At 45.1% G+C, this 12,134-nt stretch overlaps 2 pseudogenes; both read right to left on the minus strand.

The window, feature by feature from the left end:
- Nucleotides 1-12,134, minus strand: part of LOC132766168 (zinc finger protein 208-like) — a 146,698-nt pseudogene that overhangs the window by 90,501 nt on the left and 44,063 nt on the right.
- On the minus strand, nucleotides 2,004-10,356 carry LOC137094759 (zinc finger protein 420-like; annotated as a pseudogene).

Raw genomic sequence — 12,134 nt, forward strand, 5'->3', positions numbered from 1 at the left:
CAGCTGTGACCAGCAGTGCTGCGGCATTCGAAGAGGCACGAATGGAGTACGAAAGGAAGAAACATGGCAAGAGGAAGGCACATCAAGCCAACCCTGATCAGGACTGTCTTCCATCTGGAAACCGATGTCTTCACTGCAGATGAACATATGGATCAAGAATGGGGCTCCACAGCCACCTACGGGCCCAACGCCAAGACACTGCATCTGGGAGAAAAACATCCTCAAGCTATGAGAAACCGCCTAAGTAAATAAGTTCAACAAAAGCACCCTTCACAAGAAGGCTCTTCATGCCCACGGCCTTTGAGAAATCAGAGTTGTGTCAGAAGGGTGTCACAGATTTCCAAATTTCAGTCTTACGCACGGCTACTACAAAGGAAAGGACAATATAGTGGGGTCATAAGTAGGTGTACCCAGTGAGGGTTGGCTTGGCATATGTCTCCCTTTTGCCCTCTGCTCGTGCCTCTTCAAATTCTGCAACACTGCTGGTTACAGCTGACCTCCAGTTAGAGCGCTCAGATTTCCACATTTCAGTCTTACACACAACTACTACAAAGGAGAGGCCAATATAGTGGAGTAATAAGTAGGCAGGTCCCATTTTCACCCTCCATTCATGCCTCTTCCAATTTATGCAGCACTGCTGGTCACAGCTGACCTCCAGTTAAAGTACTCAGGGGAATTACATATATCATGGTACCAGTGGATACAACTGGAGCAATGGTTTAGAAGTTGGAGGGGAAGGAGCTTGGGGGAAAGAGAGCTAACGAAATTTGGAAACATAATATTAAAAGAGCAGATGAAAGAAGAAAATTAGTATCCGAAATATATTATGATATATTAATAGAGATTAAATTGGGAGAGGGGAGACGGACACAAGCAAAGGGAACTATGGGTGGAGATATTGGGAAGAAAAACAGGAGAAAGGAATTGGGAAAGGTTATGGAGAGCAAGACACCTCAATAATTGATCCATCAGAATAAAAGAAAATGCCTCCAAAATGATATGGAAATGGTACTTGACCCCGAGAGAATGTTGGAGGGGTTGCCAACAAAAGGCAACATATATTCAGAGCCTGGGACTTTTGGATACAGTAACATTTTGTTCAGGCTTGAGCTATGCAGATGCTCAGAGAGAGAAGCAAAGTGAAGCAGAGAGAGACAAAGTTGGGAGTGTGCTCTCGCTTCATGAGCTGCTGAAGGAGTTTCTCCACATGGACAAAGAAAGACCATATTAATTCTCTCATGAAAGGACATTGTGTGAGTTGATGCAACTGATCATATTGTACGTATGTTGTTATTTTATTATGTCTTTATTTAATACTTTTATATCCCTATCTTCTCTACCTCCGTAGAGGGACTCAGACCGGCTTACAGCAAGGATTCAATGCTAACAGTATAAAACAGGGGTCCTCAAACTAAGGCCCGGGGGCCGGATACGGCCCTCCAAGGTCATTTACCCGGCCCTTGCTCAGGGGTTGCATGGAGGTGTCAGAGGGGTCGCCAAAGACCATCACAGACAGTATTTTCTGTTGGTCATGGGAGTTCGGTGTGGGAAGTTTGGCCTAATTCTATCGTTGGTGGGCTCTTTGGTTGTAGGTGAACTATAAATCCCTGCAACTACAACTCCCAAATGTCAAGGTCTTTTTTCCTCGAACTTCACCAGTGTTCACATCGGCCATAATGAATATTCATGCCAAGTTTGATCCAGATCCATCATTGTTTGAATCCACAGTGCTCTCTGGGTGTAGGCAAACTACAACTCCCAAACTCAAGGTCAATGCCCACCAAACCCTTCCAGTATTTTCCGTTGGTCATGGGAGTTCTGTGTGCCAAGTTTGGTCCAATTCCATCATTGGTAGAGTTCTGAATGCTCTTTGAATGTAGGTGAACTATAAATCCCAGCAACTACAACTCCCAAATGACAAAATCAATCCTCCCATAACACTCCAATAAGAATACATCCTGCATATCAGATATTTACATAACGATTCATAACAGTAGCAAAAATACAATTATGAAGTAGCAATGAAAATAATTTAATGGCTGAAGGTCACCACAACATGAGGAACATAAGGGGTCACGGCATTAGGAACATTGAGAACCACTGATATACAGTATGTGCTTTTAAAATAAGTGGCTTGAGAATCATTTTTAGCCCTCTGAAGGATTGTCACAAGCTATACCCTACTTGAAGCCAAGGAATCACACGTCTTAATTGGTAAATGTTGAATGTATAGCTTACAGCCCCAGAATGCCCAGAACCCACAATTTCCCTGTTGCAACACATTTTATTAGTTTTTTTCCCAACTCTTTGGATAATTTCTCTCCTGTATGTAGTCCCTTATGGTTCATAAAGCATAAACCCCGACAAAAACATTTTCCACACTCCTGGCATTGGTATGGCTTCTCTCCTGTGTGGAGTCTTTTGTGCTTCACAAAGACTGAGCTGTAACCAAAGCATTTCCCATAATCGGGCATCTGTATGTTTTTTTCCTCCTGTATGAGTTCTCTGGTGGCTTACAAGAGATGAATTCTGAGTAAAACACTGTCCACAATCCGGGTATTTGTAGTTTCTTTCTTGTATGGATGCTCTGGTGTTTCAAAAGTAATGACTTCCAAGGAAAACACTTCCCACACTCCTGGCACTGGTATAGTTTTTCTCCAGTGTGATGGCTAATGTGCCTCACAAAAACTGAACAATCAGCAAAACATTTCCCACACTCCTGGCATTGCTATGGGTTCTCTCCTGTGTGGAGTCTTTTGTGGCTCACCAAGGCTGAACGGTCAGCAAAACATATCCCACACTGCTGGCATTGGTATGGCTTCTCTCCTGTGTGGAGTCTTTTGTGCCTCACCAAGACTGAACTGTAAGCAAAACATTTACCACATTCCTGGCAATAATATGGCTTCTCTCCTGTGTGGAGTCTTTTGTGCTTCACCAGTGAAGAATTCTCAGCAAAACATTTCCCACACTCCTGGCATTGGTATGGCTTCTCTCCTGTGTGGACTCTTTTGTGCTTTACCAAGGATGAACTGTAAGCAAAATATTTCCCACACTCCTGGCATGGGTATGGCTTCTCTCCTGTGTGGAGTCTTTTGTGGCTCACCAGGGTTGCACTGCGAGCAAAACATTTCCCACATTCCTGACATTGGTATGGCTTCTCTCCTGTGTGGAGTCTTTTGTGGCTCACCAAGGCTGAACTGGAAGCAAAACATTTCCCACATTCATGGCATTGGTATGGCTTCTCTCCTGTGTGGAGTGTTCTGTGGCTCACCAAGTTTGAACTCGAAGCAAAACATTTCCCACACTCCAGGCATTTGTATGGCTTCCCTCCTTTGTGGAGCCTTTTGTGGCTCACCAAGGCTGAACTCACAGCAAAAGATTTCCCACACTCCTGACATTGGTATGGCTTCTCTCCTGTGTGGAGTCTTTTGTGCCTCACCAAGACTGAACTGTAAGCAAAACATTTACCACATTCCTGGCATTGGTATGGCTTCTCTCCTGTGTGGAATCTTTTGTGGATCACCAAGACTGAACTATAAGCAAAACATTTCCCACACTCCTGGCAATGGTATGGCTTCTCTCCTGTGTGGACTCTTTTGTGGCTCACCAACGAAGAACTCTCAGCAAAACATTTCCCACACTCCTGGCATTGGTATGGCCTCTCTCCTGTGTGGAGTCTTTTGTGCTTTAGCAAGGCTGAACTGCAAGCAAAACATTTCCCACACTCCTGGCATTGGTATGGCTTCTCTCCTTTGTGGAGTTTTTTGTGGCACACCAAATGTGAACTCTCAGCGAAACATTTCCCACACCGCTGGCATTGGTATGGCTTCTCTCCTGTGTGGTGTCTTTTGTGACTCACCAAGTGTGAGCTGTAAGCAAAACATTTCCCACACACCTGGCATTGGTATGGCTTCTCTCCTGTGTGGAGTCTTTTGTGCGTCATCAAGTGTGAACTCTGAGCAAAACATTTCCCACACTCCTGGCATTGGTATGGCTTCTCTCCTGTGTGGAGTCTTTTGTGCTTCACCAAGTTTGAACTCACAGCAAAACATTTCCCACAGTCCTGGCATTGGTATGGCTTCTCTCCTATGTGGAGTTTTTTGTGACTCACCAAATTTGAACTACGAGCAAAACATTTCCCACACACCTGGCATTGGTATGGCTTCTCTCCTGTGTGGAGTCTTTTGTGCGTCATCAAGTGTGAACTCTGAGCAAAACATTTCCCACACTCCTGGCATTGGTATAGTTTCTCTCCTATGTGGAGTCTTTTGTGCCTCACCAAGACTGAACTGTCAGCAAAACATTTCGCACACTCCTGGCATTGGTATGGTTTCTCTCCTGTGTGGAGTATTTTGTGCCTCACCAGGGCTGCACTCTGGATAAAAGATTTCCCACACTCCTGGCTTATGAAATCCTCAGATCGTTCAAAGATTTCGTCTTGGCTCAGATCTGGTAGGTTGTAATCAGCAACACATTTTGCTGATACTTTCCATTTACAATGGCTTTTCCCAGCACCAAGGGTCTTGTGAAGTATAAGTCCCATGTTTTGGGTAAAACACTGCCCACATACATTGCATTTGTAGGGCCTTTCTCTGGCAGAACCTCCATCTTCTTTGTAGCTTTGCTGCTGTCTAGGAAGTCCCGCATTGCGTCCCAAATGCCTGTGTTTGGTGTTCCAGTTATCTGCTGTGAAGGAGGAGGACAGAAACAACAGTTTCTCTGTGTGAGTGATAACAACATAGATATGGAAGAAAAGAAGATATAACTGCTGTCCTCTCCCCACCCTTTGTTCCGTAAAGATGGACACTGTTTAACTGCCTGGAGCCTCCAAGGTAGAGGTGAGTAACATATGCCACAGAGGCTACCTGTTCCTCAGCCCAGCCTGGCTTTTCATTCTGTCTCCCTTCTGGGGGAATTGATGACTTTCCCTTCACATTCAAATGCTTGCCTTCTTCTCTAGCTAAAACTTTACCTTGCTACCACCCATTTCATAATCACTCCCTCTTTTTTACTTCTCTCCCCAACCTCCATTCCTCTCTTCCAATGTTCACTTAAGGTTGGATATTTCTGCTCCAACGCAGAAGGTCCTATAACTAATTTCAGAGTTCTGGAGATTGTTACTGTTTTATATGACAAACCTGGAAAGATAGAAGAAAGTGACTGTAAAGAAAAAGTGAATAATGATGAAGGCAGAGAAGGGAACAAAAAAAGGAATGTCTGCAGAACTCAGTGAGATATAGTGACATCCACGTAACACCACTCTTGAGAGGGTGGATATTGCCTCCTAACCATCCCGGTTTGTGAGGAGTGAGAAGACTGTGCTCTCTATTGGAAACGGCTACATTTCTGCCATTGTGAACCTACCATGAATGATACTCTTGAAAGACACTTGAAAGAGAGGGATATAGAGTTTGATTACTGCTATATGCCTCTCCCAGGGCACAAAAAAACCCTGAGCCCCAATCATTCACAAGAACAGAACATAGAACGCATTATGTTTTAGGTCACCATCTTGTGAATGACTGAGGCCAGGGGCTGTTTGGTGCTGGGAGAGGAAGTAGAAAGAGAGCTTAGCTTCAGACATGCAGACGCTAGCCTGCCTGGTTGGGAGGACAAACAAGGTTGAATACCACATTAATAATATGATGTATAACCGGATCTGTGTATCTGAAGCCAGGGGAAGTTTGTTCTGTTTCATTATCACAACAACAAGAATATGTATTACGGTCCAGAGACCCATCAGTAAACAGTCATTTTGAATTCTCCCATCTCAGGAGAAGATCACTGTACAAGATACATTTGAGTACCTCACAGAGGTTGAGAAGATCGGGATCGGGATATAAAAGTTTTAAATAAATTTTAAATAAATAAATAAATGCATCTACATGGTTTCAAGTAATACCCCTATCAGAGGTTAGTTGCTTCCTCTGCCTTGTTGCCACTGTGAGGCACTTTGCCACTAAGAGAGTCACCCTGTGGCACTTGTCCTCTAAAGGATATCTAACAATCCTCTGCATGTGAGGGATGGCTGGTCATGCGGGACAGGATTGGATATAAAAGTTGCCTACGTTGCACTGTGTAATAGCGGCACTGCAATAAAATGTATTGTGTTGTTTCTATTTCGTTTCCTCCACAGGGACATAGTCTTTGGGAGGAAGGAACTCCAGGCAGTCTGCCTCTTAGCAGCTCTGAGGGAAATACGTTAAATCTCGCCTTTGTAAAGAGACCAGTTGTGGCAAGGGTGTGTGGTATGCTTGGACTTGACTCCAGTTATGGAAGTCTTCCCACTGGAGTCCAAATTGGTGGTAATGTTGCAGTTGCTCAGGCACCAATTCAATACATTATTCTTCATGAGGGTTTGGGCATCTAATTGTGTTTACCAAAACCCTTCCATGTATCTGGTTTTAATTCTTTTTAAAATATTGTAATTCCATTATAATGTCCAAATATGTTTTAAGTTTTAAAACCATTTGCATCCTTTGCCTTTGTTTTCTCAGATGTCCTGGACGCCCTTCCCAGATCTCTACAGGGAGAGTGGGATATTGAAAGGTCCAGGAAGTCATCACACAGACATCAACCATGAAGAAAATAAAACACAACAGCCACAGTCCCACCTGAGGCCCTGAGAAAGTTCCAAAAGTAGGTCTAGGTCAAGAGGAGAAGCTGTAATAGTTCCTAAAACATGCCACCTTGAAACAGCAAATCAGCTGAGAGAAAAAGGAGATTGTTCTCTGTCTCAGAAAGACTAAGGGACCCATATTTTACTAGTATGTCGTATATTTATAACATAAGCCCAGCCTTGAGGACCTTCAGGGATTGGGATGATTAACATATTGCTTCCACCAGAGAGCTGCTGATTGGGATGCTGCATTTTGAAATAGAAATCCCCATCAGAGAGGGAGCCTTACCAAGAGAGTCCACCATCTCATGAATCTCCTCCATGATCTGCACATGCAAGACTTTCTGATCAAGATCCAAGAGAATCCACTCCTCCAGGGAGAAATACACAGCCACGTCCTCAAAGGCGATTGGGCCCTGGTGGGAAAAGAAAACATTTCCTTCTCACATATAGGAAATTAAGAAAAATATGCACAAGAATCTCTTGGAAATGATTTAGGTCTCTGTTGGTTCAATCTTTCCTTTTTCAACATATGTTTGATGATTAGGCCTGGAATAAATGACCCCCAGGCATCTCCATTCCTCCTCTCCCAGGAATCCGTCTGCTTACCTGATTCAGTTCCACTCCATCACAAAGGGGAAGAACCGACGGAAGATTCAGCAACACCATCATTCCAGCCCCTGGGAGAGGGAGGGAGAGAGAGAGAGAGAGAGAGAGAGAGAGCACAAGGGTTGGAAAGCTGATCACATAAACATGTCTCAGAAATTACAATTAAGCCCTGAAGTACTGTGCTTGGTAGTTCCAATTGACTAAAGTTGTTCCAATTGTCTTTTGCAATCAAATGCTTACCTATATACTCGTTTCAAGCTGAAATGATCCTACATCTATGCCTTCTCTAGCTCAAACTGATTGTGGGTGTGTTACAATCCCCTGAAGGCCAATTTGCATTGACATAAAACACCAAAACTCCCAGAAGGGTTCCTCCTTACCCTGCAAAGCGGCAGCCCCATCTCCTTCCTGCTTGAGTTCTTTCTGCTGGAGGATCTGGGTGGTGCCCGAGTGAGATTTTTCTGATTCAGGGACATCAGGCTGGACTTCAATGCAGATATTTTGGGCCTGGAAGAGCACAGAGTATTCCAGAAGTAGTATGGAGAAAAATCAGGGTCATCAAATTTGAGCAGAGCAGCAACTGAGCTCACAGTGGATATTGAAGTGAGAGCAGGAGGGGCAGAGCAGAGTCTGGCTTCTCCCTCACATCGGTCCCATCTTGGAAGGAAGGCAGGATGTACGTTTACTCTATCCATCAATCCCAAGGTGAGGGAACCCAAGAGGCAATGCTCTCACCTGTCCGTCCTGCTTCTCGTCCTCTGTCCGACTCAGGAGGAAGCCTTCCGCCAGGGCCACCGCCTGGGAAGAGGTCTCTGCCCCACACTCTCGGACCCAGCTTCCCATCTCTGGGGGCAGGATGCTCAGGAACTGCTCCAGGATCACCAGGTCCAGCATCTCCGCCTTGGTGTGTTGCTCTGGCTTCAGCCACTGGGAGCAGAGAGAGTGGAGGCGGCTGCAAACCTCTCTGGGTCCCTCGCCCGCTTGGTACGAGGACTGCCTGAAGCGCTGCAACTGCATGTGTGAACTATAAAGGTCCACACTCAGGAACTTATGTGTAGTTGTTACCCAATATGTTCCACTGCTCCCAAGTCCTGCTTCAATTCCAGGTGAGTTGGATCTCTCCATGTTGGAACTACTTTTTGTAGAAGAAGCAAATTGGATCCAAGATGCTTTTCCTCCCTCCTCTCTCAAGGGAAAGAAATCTCAAAACAGGCTCTATTCCAAAATTCTCAGCCAACAATCACATTTCCTCTGTGAAAGAAAGGCAGAATTAGACAACAGGCTTTGGGATACTTTTTCTTGGAAAAAGTATTTATCCCAGAGCCAGGTAATGCGGGGTCCTCCTTCCAGTTGGGACTTATTTATTTATTATTTATTTAAAACATTTATATTCTGCCCTTCTCACCCCGAAGGGGACTCAGGGCAGAGCACAACATATCTACGGCAAACATTCAATACCGGGACACAAATTCTTATATACATATATAAACATTCAAAACATTTATCACAATATTAAAATGCACCATTTAAATCTGTCCTAGTCATCCACGTGAAATCCAATTGGCCTGGTAATCTTTGATTCTCCAGCCTCACCTGGCCTCCCACTGCGTTCCCATTTAGTCCCAACCCACGCTGGATCCGCCCGTGATTCCTTCAGCTGATGCCTTGTGATCCATAGCCTTACTTGTAAAGAAGAACCAAGAGAAACCCACCAAGAAAATCCAACAAATGCTACGTTCAGCAAAGGACAAGAGGGATCCTCTCACCTCTGCAGGAGTCTACCGTATACCATGCAGCTGTGGACAAGTCTACAGAGGGACCACCAAATGCAGCATTGCCCAAACATGAATCAAGGAACATGAAAGGCACTGCAGACTACTTCAGCCAGAGAAATCAGCCATAGCAGAGCACCTGATGAACCAGCCTGGACACAGCATATTATTTGAGAACACAGAAATGCTGGACCACACCAACAACCACCATGTCAGACTACACAGAGAAGCCATCGAAATCCACAAGCATGTGGACAATTTCAACAGAAAGGAAGATACCATGAAAATGAACAAAATCTGGCTACCAGTATTAAAAAACTCTAAAATTACAACAGCAAAACAACAGAGAGGAAACAACCAGGCACATCTTAACACCTCTCAACAAAAGATTTTTCCAGGCTCAGCCAGGCCTTCAAATGCTAATGAAGGTGGTCAGTTGAAACATTCACACCTAGCTCCAGCAGAGAAGAGCTCTTTGCCCCACCCCAGCCATTCCACAGATATATAAACCCCTTTTCCTAATTCCAGCAGACCCCACTACCTCTGAGGATGCTTGCCATAGATGCAGGCGTAACGTCAGGAGAAATGCCTCTAGAACATGGCCCTATAGCCCGAAAAAACCCACAAGAACCTAGAACCAAGAGACTTGAAACAAGAGACAAAAACTACTGCTCTGGGACCCAAGTGAAGAGAGGGGCCAGGAAGACAGTTCCACCTTGTCTCCTGTACTGTGCTAAAATATAATAAAATATAATATGTACACATAATATATTGGTAATATTATGTCATACAATATACTAGTAATATGATATTATGATTATATATATTTATATTACGTGTAATGTTACCAATAATATTGCAGTATAATCATAGAATCAAAGAGTTGAAAGAGACCTCATGGACCATCCAGTCCAACCCCATTCTGCCAAGAAGCAGGAATATTGCATTCAGATCACCCCTGACAGATGGCCATCCAGCCTCTGTTTAAAAGCTTCCAAAGAAGGAGCCTCCACCACACTCCGGGGCAGAGAGTTCCACTGCTGAACGGCTCTCACAGTCAGGAAGTTCTTCCTCATGTTCAGATGGAATCTCCTCTCTTGTAGTTTGAAGCCATTGTTCCATTGCGTCCTAGTCTCCAAGGAAGCAGAAAACAAGCTTGCTCCCTCCTCCCTGTGGCTTCCTCTCACATACTTTGGGCTTCAGCCCCTCTTTGGCCCTCTGGAGAAGAAAGTCTGGGAAGAAGACTCACCGGAAGGAGAGGAAGAAGCGGAAGAGGCCAAAGGGGGAAACTCTTCTCTTCTCTCCCAGCCAGGCAAGGAAGAGTGGAGTGGAGGGAGTTTGGTTCCTAGAGGGGCAGGAAAGGCAAGTCTAAGGAGGCCCACTTCCTTCCTGCCTCTCTGGGCACCACTCTCCCTCCCCTTAACCCTTCCTTGCCCAGAGTGACACTGGAAGGAGGGGAAAAGAGCATCTCTCCAAAGCCCTGCAACCAAAGGATGAAAGATGAAGGCAGAGACAGAGTCATGAGGTTTTGATGGAGCAACTCTTGCCTTTGCTCCTCAATCCATTGACCTGGTTGGGGAGAGAATCATAGAATCAAAGGGTTGGAAGAGACCTCATGGGCCATCCAGTCCAACCCCATTCTGCCAAGAAGCAGGAATATTGCATTCAAATCACCCCTGACAGATGGCCATCCAGCCTCTGTTTAAAAGCTTCCAAAGAAGGAGCCTCCACCACACTCCGGGGCAGAGAGTTCCACTGCTGAACGGCTCTCACAGTCAGGAAGTTCTTCCTAATGTTCAGATGGAATCTCCTCTCTTGTAGTTTGAAGCCATTGTTCCGCGTCCTAGTCTCCAAGGAAGCAGAAAACAAGCTTGCTCCTTCCTCTCACATATTTATACAAGGCTATCATATCCCCTCTCAGCCTTCTCTTCTTCAGGCTAAACATGCCCAGCTCCTTAAGCCGCTCCTCATAGGGCTTGTTCTCCAGACCTTTTATCATTTTAGTCGCCCTCCTCTGGACACATTCCAGCTTGTCAATGTTTCTCTTGAATTGTGGTGCCCAGAATTGGACACAATATTCCAGATGTGGTCTAACCAAAGCAGAATAGAGCATGGGTAGCATGACTTCCCTAAATCTAGACACTATGCTCCTATTGATGCAGGCCAAAATCCCATTGGCTTTTTTTGCCGCCACATCACATTGTTGGCTCATGTTTAACTTGTTGTCCACGAGGACCTCATGATCTTTTTCACACGTACTGCTCTCGAGCCAGGCGTCCCCCATTCTGTATCTTTGCATTTTGTTTTTCCTGCCAAAGTGGAGTATCTTGCATTTGTCCCTGTTGAACTTCATTTTGTTAATTTTGGCCAATCATCTCTCTAATCTGTCAAGATCGTTTTGAATCCTGCTTCTGTCCCCTGGAGTATTGGCTATCCCTCCCAATTTGGTGTTGTCTGCAAACTTGATGATCCTGCCTTCTAGCCCTTCATCTAAGTCATTAATAAAGATGTTGAACAGGACCGGGCCCAGGACGGAACCCTGCGGCACTCCGCTCGTCACTTCTTTCCAGGATGAAGAGGAAGCATTGGTGAGCACCCTCTGGGTTCTTCCATTTAACCAATTACAGATCAACCTCACCGTACTTTTGCCTAGCCCACATTGGACTAGTTTCCTTGCAGGAAGGTCATGGGGGACCTTGTCGAAGGCCTTACTGAAATCCAGGTACGCTACATCCACGGCATTTCCCGCATCTACCCAGCTTGTAACTCTATCGAAAAAAGAGATCAGATTAGTCTGGCATGATTTGTTTTTGATAAATCCATGTTGACTATTAGCAATGACCACATTTGTTTCTAAGTGTTTGCAGACCACTTCCTTAACAATCTTTTCCAGAATCTTGCCCGGTATCGACGTGAGGCTGACCGGACGGTAGTTGTTTGGGTCGTCCTTTTTTCCCTTCTTGAAGATTGGGACTACATTGGCCCTCCTCCAATCTGCTGGAACTTCTCCCGTTCTCCAAGAACTCTCAAAGATGGTTGCGAATGGTTCCGAAATGACTTCCGCTAGTTCCTTCAATACTCTTGGGTGTAGTTGATCTGGCCCTGGGGACTTGAACTCATTAAGAGCGGCCAGG

Source organism: Anolis sagrei, chromosome 2 (assembly GCF_037176765.1).
Source record: "Anolis sagrei isolate rAnoSag1 chromosome 2, rAnoSag1.mat, whole genome shotgun sequence".
Lineage (NCBI taxonomy): Eukaryota > Metazoa > Chordata > Lepidosauria > Squamata > Dactyloidae > Anolis > Anolis sagrei.